Here is an 11,458-nt window from a genome sequence, read left to right as displayed (position 1 = left end):
CTCAATCTCTTTAGTTCAGCAAAAAGAAAGTTTAAGAGTCTATAATGAGATTATAAATTTCTATGAGGGGAAAAGATATTGTATAACAAGGGCTTTCAGTTTAGCAGAACACTGAGTAAGAATTTAAAAATGCTTGTACCAGGTACCCAAAGGATCATTTGGTTTCCTATATGTTGGAAAAGCATCTATCAAATAGTTAGGAGGTTAACATTGGCAAGTGCAGAGGGAAATGAAGTTAAGACTTTAATTGCGAGAGTAGTGAAGCACCAAAATTTACTAAACTTGCAGTGAGTTCCCCATTACTGAGCTGGTGGGAAGGGATTTCCTTAAATTTTAAGGTATTGTCCAAATTATAATGAATTTCAGGAAAAACTCTGGTTTGTCTTTCATGGGAAATCAAATCAAGCCATTTCAGTCATTCCTTCTGGCTGCTCCCTGTGTGAATTCATTGCTGGTATAAATTCCAGATGGGTCAGGATCTTTCAGCCTTTGCACTGCTGTGTCTTCCATCCAACTTGCAAGAAGGGAGGGAGGAAAAGTAACATGAGATGTTTGGATATTGCTGAACAAACACAGTTTTTCCTTCCTCTGGAGACAGACAAATAAAAACAAATGAACCAAAACAGATGGCACAGAATCATAAAGGTTGGAAAAGACCTCCAAGACCATCCAGTCCAACCATTAACCCAGCACTGCCAGGTCCACCAATCTACATGTTTTTTGAATACTTCCAGCATGTTATAACATTTATGTCTAGGACTGCTAAAACTGAGAAAACAAATGCAAGCAGAGAACTCATGTTCCCAAAACTGGCAGAACCACCTACTTCATCTCCTGCCAATGCAGGATCACTCTCAAGAGCATAGCGGTTGACTTAGTCAGAGGTGGTATATTTATTGCCAAGCATCTTCTGTCATATGCAGAGATTTCACTCAGCTCAAAAATGAAGACAATCACTTCAAATCGCAACAGTCTAATACCCATTAATTGTATTTGTCATAATAACATTAATCCTGATGAGCCAATGTATAGTATTAAGATGACCACCATCTTTATGGTGTTCTTGTTGCTGTTCAGTGCTCAGTACACTAAATCTTTGCTATCAAAGGACGTTTGTAAATAAACAATCCCATGCTTATAAGGCTTCTTGAACACCATATCAAGCATTAAATGAGGTTGCTATTAAGGTGGGTTCCAACAAATCTGCTGATGAAGCTGAGACTTTCCAGGCTGCAGCAAGATGAAAGCAGAAAGAATTTAACAAAAATCACTGTGCCTTGTCTAACAGTGGTACAGACCAGTTGGCTTTGACACAGTGAGTCCAGTGTTATTATACCACAAAAGTGACAACACAAACAAGCCCACTGAGTGTTGCTGATGTGCTCAGAAGTACAGGAAAGTCACACTCACAGTCATTATACCTACATACATCCAGCCTTCAGAGAAGCCTGTAATTTCCCCATCATCACATCCCTCTAAGAAACGGGGGATTAACATCCTCATTAGAAAGATGGAGGAGAAGTGGAAGTTGGAAGATGACTGACTGCACTGTGTGACAGAACTGCTGAGGCTGGCAGGGCCCTCTGGAGACTCTTATCCAACCACCTGCTCCAAGCAGTGTCAGAGGAGGGTGCTCAGGACCAGGCCCTGACATTGCATTTGAATGCCATATGGATAAAGACTCCAAAACTCTCTGGGTAACGAGCATCAGTGTTTGCACCTTCCCTATGAATAAGATTTTTCCTTATATTTATAAGGAAATACAGGAATTTTCTGTATTTCAGTTTGTGTCCATGGGCATTTCGCTTTGGTCTCTGGACACCTCCGAGGAGAGTCTGACTATATCTCCTTTACTCTCCCACACTGGGTGTTTATACACACTGATAAGATGTTGGTCCTCTTTGTGGCCAGGACACATTTATGGCTCACCTGTCACCCACCAGCACCCCCAGGTCTTTCTCTGCAAACTGCTTTCCAGCCAGCCCCCAGCTCGTGCTGGTGTATGGGGTTGTTCCTCCTCCCCGGGTGCAGCCCTTCTGCCACGTTTCTTGCCTTCCTGGATGTGAGGATGGACAATTCCTGACCTTAGAGGAGGTGATCCTTGAAAGCCATTCAGTGGATACCCCATTCATTAGCAATCAGTCCTCAATGGAAGGGGCAGACAGGACACTGTACCTGCATGGGGAGGTGACCAGAAGGAAGGCTGGACACATCCAAAAGCTGTGCATTTGCATTATCACCGCAATACATCCAATCGGACATGTCAACAACTTTATGAACACAGGTTACTTGTGTCTGGCCAGCTCAGAGCTCAGCAGAACGAGATGGGGTGCCTTGAGGTCTGTGGTGTGGTTTTCTGTCAGTCAAAATCAGGATCTAGATGTTTTCTGCCATGTTCAAACTGTGCCAAACTCTGCAGGGGGATGTAGCTTCTCTGTTACTCTAAAGAGTAAAGATGGTGTCTAGGAAAAGAGTCTATCCCTTCAGCCCTCAGTGTCTGGGCTGCTACATTTATTCCATTTCTAGGGCAGCTGATGCATCTGGACAAATAGAAAAAGCCAGAAAAAGTTTGTCAGAACTTTTGCTTAACACAGATTTTACTGTCCTTCAAGCTTGAAAATTAAATCAATAATTTTTATCCAGGTCACAACATCTTTTTATCCAGGTCATGACATTGATCCTTGCTCAAGTCCCATAAGAGTTAAGTTTTATCCCTCCAAAAATTCTGCAGGTCCAGTCTTAGATCCTTAAAATCAAAATAATGGGCAGCTATGCAGATACCACAACCTTGCTGGGCCAGGCATAGGCAGCAAACCCTGCTTTCACCAGCCCAGCAGAAGGAACCCACATAGCAAATCCTATAAAGGCAAACCTCCCAAAACCTTGCAGATAAAATGAGTCTGAAAGAAAAAATGAGTCTGAAAATTATGCCTTTTTCTTCATGCTCTCAGGACCTAACATTAACTAAGTTCTGCTCTTAAACCAATTGCTTCCTGTTTGACATTTGTCTGTAGCTTTGGCTCTAAAAGTCTATTTGCACCGTCTGTTCTGTTTTCCTGGAGGGAAATTACCATCTGTATTTGCCATTGTTTGATGATTAGCTACAAGTATTATCACACACTGCTTTTTCAGGTGTATGCTCTGGAGAAAGATTCACCTGTTTTAGTGGTTTGACTTATTATAGGTTTTAATTCTAATTAATCCAAAACTTTCTGTTCTAAAGAGCTTGTTTTCTCCCAGTGGCAATGGTTTCCAGAAATATTATACAGTTATGGGGTACCACTATCAGGAGTGACTGCGAAAAGCATGCTGAGGTCCAGTGAGTTGGCAAAAGCCAAAGCCCAGACCACAACTCCCTATTTGCAAAAGATACGGTTCGTTATCCTTGTCTCATATTTGTTAACTGCTCTTGGCACTACAAAGACATCAAAAATACATATGGAAAGAAACTATAGTGAATTTCTATGCTGAGAAAACAATATTTCAAAACCATATTTCACTGTAACATTCATGTGGCTGCTCTTAGAGTCTCTGCAGAAGAAGGGGAAATCAAGACATGCTTGATGAAAGAAGGCTCTGCTCGAGAGCAGTGGCTTGGAAAATTAATTTTAAAAAATTGGAAGCACCAAAATAGTACTGCCCCTGATTTTTCTGTTCCTTCTCTGGCACAATACCCCTGTCTATTAAGGGGCTTCATCTTTCTGGATGAAGCTATTAAGATATAACACTTTTTTTCCACAGAAGGTACAAAAAATTGCTGGCCAAGTTCTCCCTTCAAGTAGTGAGAGTTCTGTACTGGTGGCACAGGAAAAGAGAGAAGTGAAAAAGAACTTTTTTAAATGTACAAAGAATAGCTAAGTGAGGGTATAACAAGAACTTCAGTGCTTGTTAACACATTTTATAAGTTCTGCACTTGGGCACCCATGGCCAAAAGATTAAGAGAATCATCAGCTCAGTGCATGAATAGCAGGACTCTCAAATCCAAGAGCAGACTTAGACTGATCTCTAGAGCTTTTTTTTAGAGGAAAACAGAGACTATTTACAAGCAAATGCAGTGACAGGACAAGGAGGAGTGGCTTCAAACTGAAAGACAGTAGGTTTAGGTTGGATGTTAGGAAGAAATTCTTCCCTGGGAGGGTGGTGAGGCCCTGGCACAGATTACCCAGAGAAGCTGTGGCTGCCTCATCCCTGAAAATGTCCAAGGCCAGGCTGGACCACGCTTGGAGCAACCTGGGATAGTGGAAGGTGTCCCTGCCCATGGCAGGGGGGTGGAATGAGATGATCTTGAAGGTCCCTTCCAACTCAAGCCATTCTGTGATTCTATGAAGAGCTGTCTTCACCCCAAGGGGATGACAGTGTAGGCAGCCGGTTCCTCCACATCAGTGGTGAGGACTACAAGGATTTTTTGTGTATGCAGCTACTGTTGCTTCTCTCCTCCTGCTGTTTGCTTCTGCTCCTTTCCAGGGTCATAAAACCAGCTCAATAGTACACCTGCCATCTGCATATTCATTTCTCAGGTGAACAGAAATGTGATGTATTGATGCTTAAGCAGCAACAGACAGTTGTGTGTCATGACCAGCAGCCCAAAGACCACAGCACCCTTTAAAACACAGCATCCACCTTTAGGAATTATTATTCTGCATTTGCTGGTTAGTTCCCCTCTTGTTAAGGTGCTGCATTCAGCATTCAGATAGCACATGCTTATCGGGTAAACCCAGAGCTGTAGCAGCCTGCAAATTGCCTCTGCACTGTGTTAGCAAAGTAGAAGCATCCTGGATGTGCTAAGCCTGATCTCCAGTGAACGCTGTCTGTGTCTTCCCTCCCCCTGTTGCACTTCAACCCTTTGTACCATTTTTCACCTTGCACTTTTCTTAGGTTTGCATGCTCCCCTACAAACTGAAAGGACATGAGTCAAAATAATCGGAGGCATCAGGAATAATCAGAGGCACCACAAACCCCCGCCTTCACAACAAAAACTCAACCGTGTGTTTGAGCACAGCTTGTCACTGTTATAACACCTCTCTGTGCAGAAAATAAGAGCACAGCAGGACCAAATGAAAAAGTAAAGTAATAAATATATATAAGCACCTTAAAAAAAAAATTTAAAAATAAGGAAATTACATGAGGTTTTATGTCACCTATTTTTTTTAATATCCAAATCTTGTCTGCCCAGACAAGAAAACATCACCTCCATGGTTTTTATTTCTCTAAGAGAAGTTATTAATCTGTTTAAACTACTCCAGACTGTAATTATCACCCTTTACTGTGAAACCAAAGCTTGAATTTTTTTGATCTTGGGTATTATTTACTGAAGCTGTCCCTGACTCAATAGCAATCTCATAACAAAAACTGTAATCAATATCTTATTATGGGGTGGGGGGTTTGAGATAAATTGGCTTTTATTCCACAGAAACCTATACATTTTCTTGTTTTAGAGAGCCTTTTCTCTCTGGATATCTACTCCCTTTTCATTTAATCTCAAATCAAAAACCAGATCCAATGATTTATTTTTAAAGGAAGCAAAACAAATGGAATTTTTAGAAGAAGAAGAAGAATGTCTATACAGTGGGACCCAAGAGACCTAAGTGCTCTTGTCTGGCTGTGACATGAGAGATCTGACACTGAAAGCATTTCAAGCTGTAGTCACCCCTTCCTTTTCAGCAACGGCTCTACTGTGTCTTCTACTGAAACAAAATGGGTAAGTTTTGTTGCAGCTCAACTATAAAAACAAAAGAGGAAAAGGTACAAGAAATCACCTGTGGAGCAATATTGAACTTTTGTGCATGTTGATTACTGCAAACAATATTCCAGACAGGGAGAGCTCACAGCCCCTGTGAAAAACCCTCATAAAGTGTGGAAAATTCAAAATCCGGAGCAGACCTCTTGCTGTCAACCTGGCTTTCCTGAGTAATTGTCCTCAATTAGCATTAAAAAAATAAATTATCCTTTTTTTTCCTTATTCAGTTAAAGCTGTAAAGAAAGAGCTGCAATATGCAACCAAAATGAATGTCCAGTATTTAGGAGTGAACATGTAGCAAAGGAAAAGTCAATAAGTTTTATTTTTATAATTGATGGGCAGTAAGGTCACAGTAAGGAGACTTTAAAATCTTTAAAGAAGTCTTTATCACAAACGTCATTAAATAAAAAAAATATATGCAGCTCCAAAGAGTCAACAAATTACGTTCAGACTATTATGTAATATGTTAAAATAATAGAAATTAAATTTGGAAGTTTCCAGCAGCAGTAAGACTGAATTGAAGTGTGATGGATGGGTTCTGAGATATGAAACTCATTGGAATAAATGAGGTAAAAGGACGAAATGACAAGAAACTGTTTAGAACCATGAATATGCTTGATGGGAAAAGGAAATGGGAAAAGTAGCAGACTGAAATTGCGGAGCAGGAGGCATCTTTACTGTCATGTTGCTGCTCTCTCAATTTGATGCTCAAGTTCACACAGTCTGTGAGCCATTGTGTGCTGCAGGTCTTCTCTAAGCTACCTGTGTTTGGCCAGAGAAATCAAAAGCAAAGAAATCAGTGTTCATATTGTGTCCCCCGTGCCTTTCTTTTATGGAACATACTGAGCTAGATCTGGTTTCCACCAACCTCCTGTTTCTAACTCACTGCACCCATGAGCACCGAGGAAGTCAAATTCATCGTGGCACAGCACTCATGGCACAAGCTTATCTTGATCCTGTATCAAAATTTCCCTCCTCTCCAGAGGCTTTTCCAAGGTTTCCCACATCACCAGCTGAGCAGACTGATAAATTCAGCACCCCTCTTTCATTTATTCCACTGCCAAGATGAAGTAGTCAGAGGCAAAATCCTTCCCAGCTATACCCCCTACAAACTCACCACATGATCAGTTACTGCTGCAAGGGGTTTACAATCTGCATAAGGCTTTTATAAATCTTTTCTTTTCACAGGGGTAGATGATATTTATGGTGTGTTTAGGAGCTGTAGGGGAAAAGGGACTGAAAATTTATGATAACCTTCCCATCCTGCAGTGTCCAGGACATTTTCAGTGCCTGGAAATGCTCAGCACTTTGGAGGAAGGCACTCTGAAGGGATCTCAGTGCACCAGCCAACATTTGCTTCACGTTGCGCTAATATTTAAAAAACAAATCTGTCAACAGATTAATTGGCACTGCCACTTTCCAGCAGTTTTATGGGTACTTTAAACCACTAGCAGTCAATTCCTAAAAGGAAGCATGTAACATTTAAATATGTGTGCATATGAGATAATGGCAATATTAAGCATCCTGAAGAAAAGGCAGAATTGTTTTCATGCTGTTCTGGTGCTGAATTCCCAATGCTTCCCGCTTTCTCTAGAGAGGTGTTGACAGAAAGAGGTCATCAAAAATATTTAGAAGTTACTTGGGCACTTTTTCCCATGGCAAAGACATTGATATCAAGAACTAAACATGAACTGCAACGATCAAGGCAGGAGAAAAGATTTCAGATAATGCAAAAAGCCATTTCATAGAATCATTGAATCACAAAGGCTGGAAAAGACCTCTGAGATCATCAAATCCAACTGCTAATCCTGCGCTGCCAGGTCCACCATTAAACCACATCCCCAAGTGCCATATCCACATGTCCTCTAAACACTTCCAGGGACAGTGATCCCACCACTTTCCTGGGCAGCCTGTTCAGTGTTTGACCACCCTATCAGTGAAGGAATTTTTTCTAATATCCAACTGAAACCTCCCCTGGCACAATCCCCTGACAGGATGAGGTTATCCTATCACTTGTTACCTGGGAAAAGAGACTGAACCCCACCTGGCTACAGCCTCCTTTCAGTTAGTTGTAGAGAGAAATAAGGTCCCCTCGAGCCTCCTTTCCTCCAGGTTGAGCCCCCCATCTTCCTCAGCTGCTCCTCATCAGACTTGTGCTCCAAACCCTTCCCCAGTTCCATTGCCCTTCTCTGGACACGCTCCAGCTCCTCAGTGTCTTTCTTGTCGTGAGGGGCCCAAAATGGAATCCAGGATTTGAGGTGTGGCCTCACCAGTGCCCAGCACAGAGGGACAATCCCTGCCCTGGTCCTGCTGCCACACTATTGCTGGTACAGGCCAGGATGCCATTGGAGTCCTTGGCCACTTGGGCACACACTGTCTCGTGTTCAGCCACTGGTGACCAACATCTGTAATACGTGTGAGTTGCATGACATTACAAGAAATTAGTTGCAGTGCTCTACCCTGTCCGTGTCACCACGACTTGAAGAAGGATTCATTTCAACTTACCATACCAAAACTTGGGCATATCTTACAATCAGATGATCAGGCTCATTCAGCAGCCAGTGGTGACAAAAAAAAAAAATCACAGAAAAAAAAGTAGTTCTTGGATTCCTATTTTATGATGCAATAGGTCATTCTCTGGAGACTCTCCTATCCCTTTTCCACTCACTATTGAGGGAACCTACACAGTTAGATTTCACCTGGTGCTTAAAAGCTGAAGTTAGGTTGGGAGAATCTTACCTCTGATATATGGCACCACTCAAACCTCACTCACTTAAATACACAGTGGCTTTCCCACCTGTTTTGACAGGCACATGACAGCTAATTATGGGAAGAATTAAGTGAAGTGGGCATAGATTAATGCATGGGCTTGCTCAGATACATGATCTGTGCCAATAGATCTGGGAAAATTTTGCAAGAGTGATAAACACTACAGTGCATAATCCCATTGCTCCACTTCACTAACCAAGCACATAGTTTCAGGAGCAGTGATACAACCTTATTTGCTCTGCAGAGAGATAAAATCCACAAACCATTCAGAAAGAGAGGAAAATGGGCACAGAGAAAGAGACTGCAGGCCCTAATTGATCCTTCACTAAATGGATTTACTTTGTTCTCGTTCCCTGATGAATTCATTAGCTCACACTTAGCACCATTCTTTGGTCAAATGCTCAGGGAGGAAATAAATTGAAGCAATTTGTTCTAGAACTCATAAAATACTGTTGTATGTCCACCTTTTGACTATACAACACATGAAAGCAAAGTTGCACTTTGGAAGAGAAATAGTTGCCTCCCTGGCCTCCGGAGATTTTCTAGAAGAAACTCACACAAATACATGTTTGTGTGTGTGTGTCTGTGCACATGTTCGGCAACATAAGGGACTTAACAATTTCATGGTGTCACTACTCCACTACAAAGAGCTTAAGGACAAAATATAATCTAGACAAAGTTTTCTGCCAACCTTTCAAACTTTTCTGCTGGAGTCTTTCTCATTGGCACTGCAAATTAGATGGGGTTAATCAAGCCCTCTTGTGCTCCATCACATTTCCTTCCTCAGCCAGAGAGTGAGTAAATGTGATATAACTGCATTTCATGTTTATAAAGACTCAGAGCTCTTAATTTTACTTTTAATTTTAAGCAATCAAGTAATACCTGTGTTCATTCAGCAGCTGTTCTGTGCTTCTTTGGTGAAGCAGGTACTTGCCCATTTGGGACCCAAGACCATATTTCTGCAACATATAAACAGAAAGGATTTTGATATTTACCGTTGAGGAAACTTCTTAAGTTTACCTGGTTACCCTACCAAGCCATCACTCTTTTTTTAATCTGTGTTTTCTGGATGCATCTTAGGTCTGTTTCTTCACTGTGGATTTCTGTAATTAACATTTCACTTAAAGCTCAGAGTGATTATTTGGCATTACACCTGGAGCCTGAACTGAAAAATTAATTTATAAAAGAAGAAATGAAGACAGATTTTGAGATATTTGCTCCTTACTTTTATTTCCCTTGCTGGACTGTTATTGAACACATTCCTTTCGCCTGTAGTGCAATGTTCTAAATGCCAGTAGCTATAGTTGCCTACTTGAACTTCAGAAATGGGAAATTTTTGAACTTCCAAAAGAGTCTTTGATCCTCTAAGACCTCATTAAAGTTCCTCCTGAATACAACACTATATTTCTGCAATCACTTTGCCAATTAGTGCTAATGTCACTTCTTAGTAAATGTGTGAGATGCCATGACCTGGTTATTTAGAATAACAGGCTATTACTGGTATTGACAAAGAAGCTACTTCAATTGAGCTTTGATAAGTATCTGCAAATAAACTGGCTCTGCATCATGTGTAAATTATTTAGAGAAACAAATTATCTCTTGGAGTTAATCTAAAAAAACCTTCTAGAGGCCCACTTGGCTGGAAAGCTGGCATCATTCTCCCTTAGCCAGAGTCTCCAACGGAAGAGAAGAGCATCATTTCCAGGTGATAAATTTTGGGGGTTTTTTGGTTGAAGTTACCACTAAAGTACACTTTCATTACATTTTTTCATCTCTCTGCATAGGGAATGAGAACGTTACTGATTTGGGGATTTCTGTCTTCCAAGGAAAGACAGCAGTGTTGATGAAGAGATATAATGCCAAGGATAAACCAGGCATGGTTATAATTAACACCTCCAGTATGTCCATTCTCATTTCCTTCTAAATTGTGCTACAGCTTTATGCATTAGCAGAGCTCAGACATGAATTTACAGCTTCAAGGCTCAAATAGACACAGCCTCTCCTAAATTGCATCAGAGCTTAAAATGCAATTATAAATCATGTATTTAATTACATTACAATCTTTTTGTATACACAGAACATTCCAGGTTGCATAATTAATAGGAAAGATAGAGAAAGCATCACTATGAACTCTCAAATCTCAAATATAACACATAATTTACCCAACACAAGCAGCAAAGCCAAAACAGCAGTCCTCAAACTTCAGCTATGAACAGCAATGAATCCTCAGAATATATTTCACTCAAATTTTGAAAGTTGTAGTTAAGAAAGAAATTAGAGGAAAACGCTGTTTGCAGAATTTATGAAGAAGGATGAGGTGAAACCATGCCTTTAGCTCTAAGACAAGATGGTTTTTTCCCTAGTGACCTTACAGGATTCCCTTAGAGGTTGTGGAGTCTTCATCCATCCAGATAATTGAAACCCAACTAGACACAGTCCTTTGCAGTTTGCTTTCACTGGACCTGCTTGAGGGGGTTGTACAAGTTGAACTCCAGAGGTCCATTCCCATATCAGCCATTCCATGATTCTGTGATATTATGAACAGCTACCCCAGCACAACACAGAGAACAACTATCAGTGTAAAATAATCCCGTGGGTTCTATTTGTAAGATCAAATTTCCTTTCACCACAGCAGATCTGATGGGCATCCCTCACCCACCTCGTTGATGGACTAGATGTGTTCCATTAAATCACACTCTTGGAGTTGATGTCTCCATGGGTAGTTAGAATCATAGAATCATAGACTGGCTTTGATTGGAAGGGAATTTAATCATCATGCAATTCCAACCCCACTGCCAAGGGAAGGGACACCTTCCACTAGACCGGGTTGCTCAAAGCCCCATCCAACCTGGCCTTGAACACTTCCAGGGGTGGAGTGTCCACAACTTCTCTGGGCAATGTGTTCCAGTGCTTTACCACCATCAAAGCAAAGAATTTCTTCCTAATATCTGA

General features: G+C 41.1%; 1 long non-coding RNA gene across 2 annotated transcripts; it reads right to left on the bottom strand.

The window, feature by feature from the left end:
• Positions 1-261: 261 nt before the first annotated feature.
• LOC113968190 lies at positions 262-11,030 on the bottom strand. Of its 2 annotated transcripts, XR_003534410.1 has the most exons (4): positions 10,874-11,030; positions 9,389-9,465; positions 1,930-2,056; positions 262-514 (listed from the first exon to the last, which is right to left on the bottom strand). It is a non-coding gene; the product is annotated as an uncharacterized LOC113968190 (long non-coding RNA). The 2 variants fall into 2 exon arrangements; XR_003534411.1 differs by lacking the exons at positions 262-514; positions 1,930-2,056 and adding an exon at positions 8,012-8,142.
• Between the last annotated feature and the right edge of the window lie 428 nt (positions 11,031-11,458).

Source organism: Neopelma chrysocephalum, unplaced genomic scaffold (genome assembly GCF_003984885.1).
Source record: "Neopelma chrysocephalum unplaced genomic scaffold, ASM398488v2 Primary Assembly neopelma1_66, whole genome shotgun sequence".
NCBI classification, from domain to species: domain Eukaryota; kingdom Metazoa; phylum Chordata; class Aves; order Passeriformes; family Pipridae; genus Neopelma; species Neopelma chrysocephalum.
This window is presented reverse-complemented; position numbering and strand designations above follow the sequence as displayed.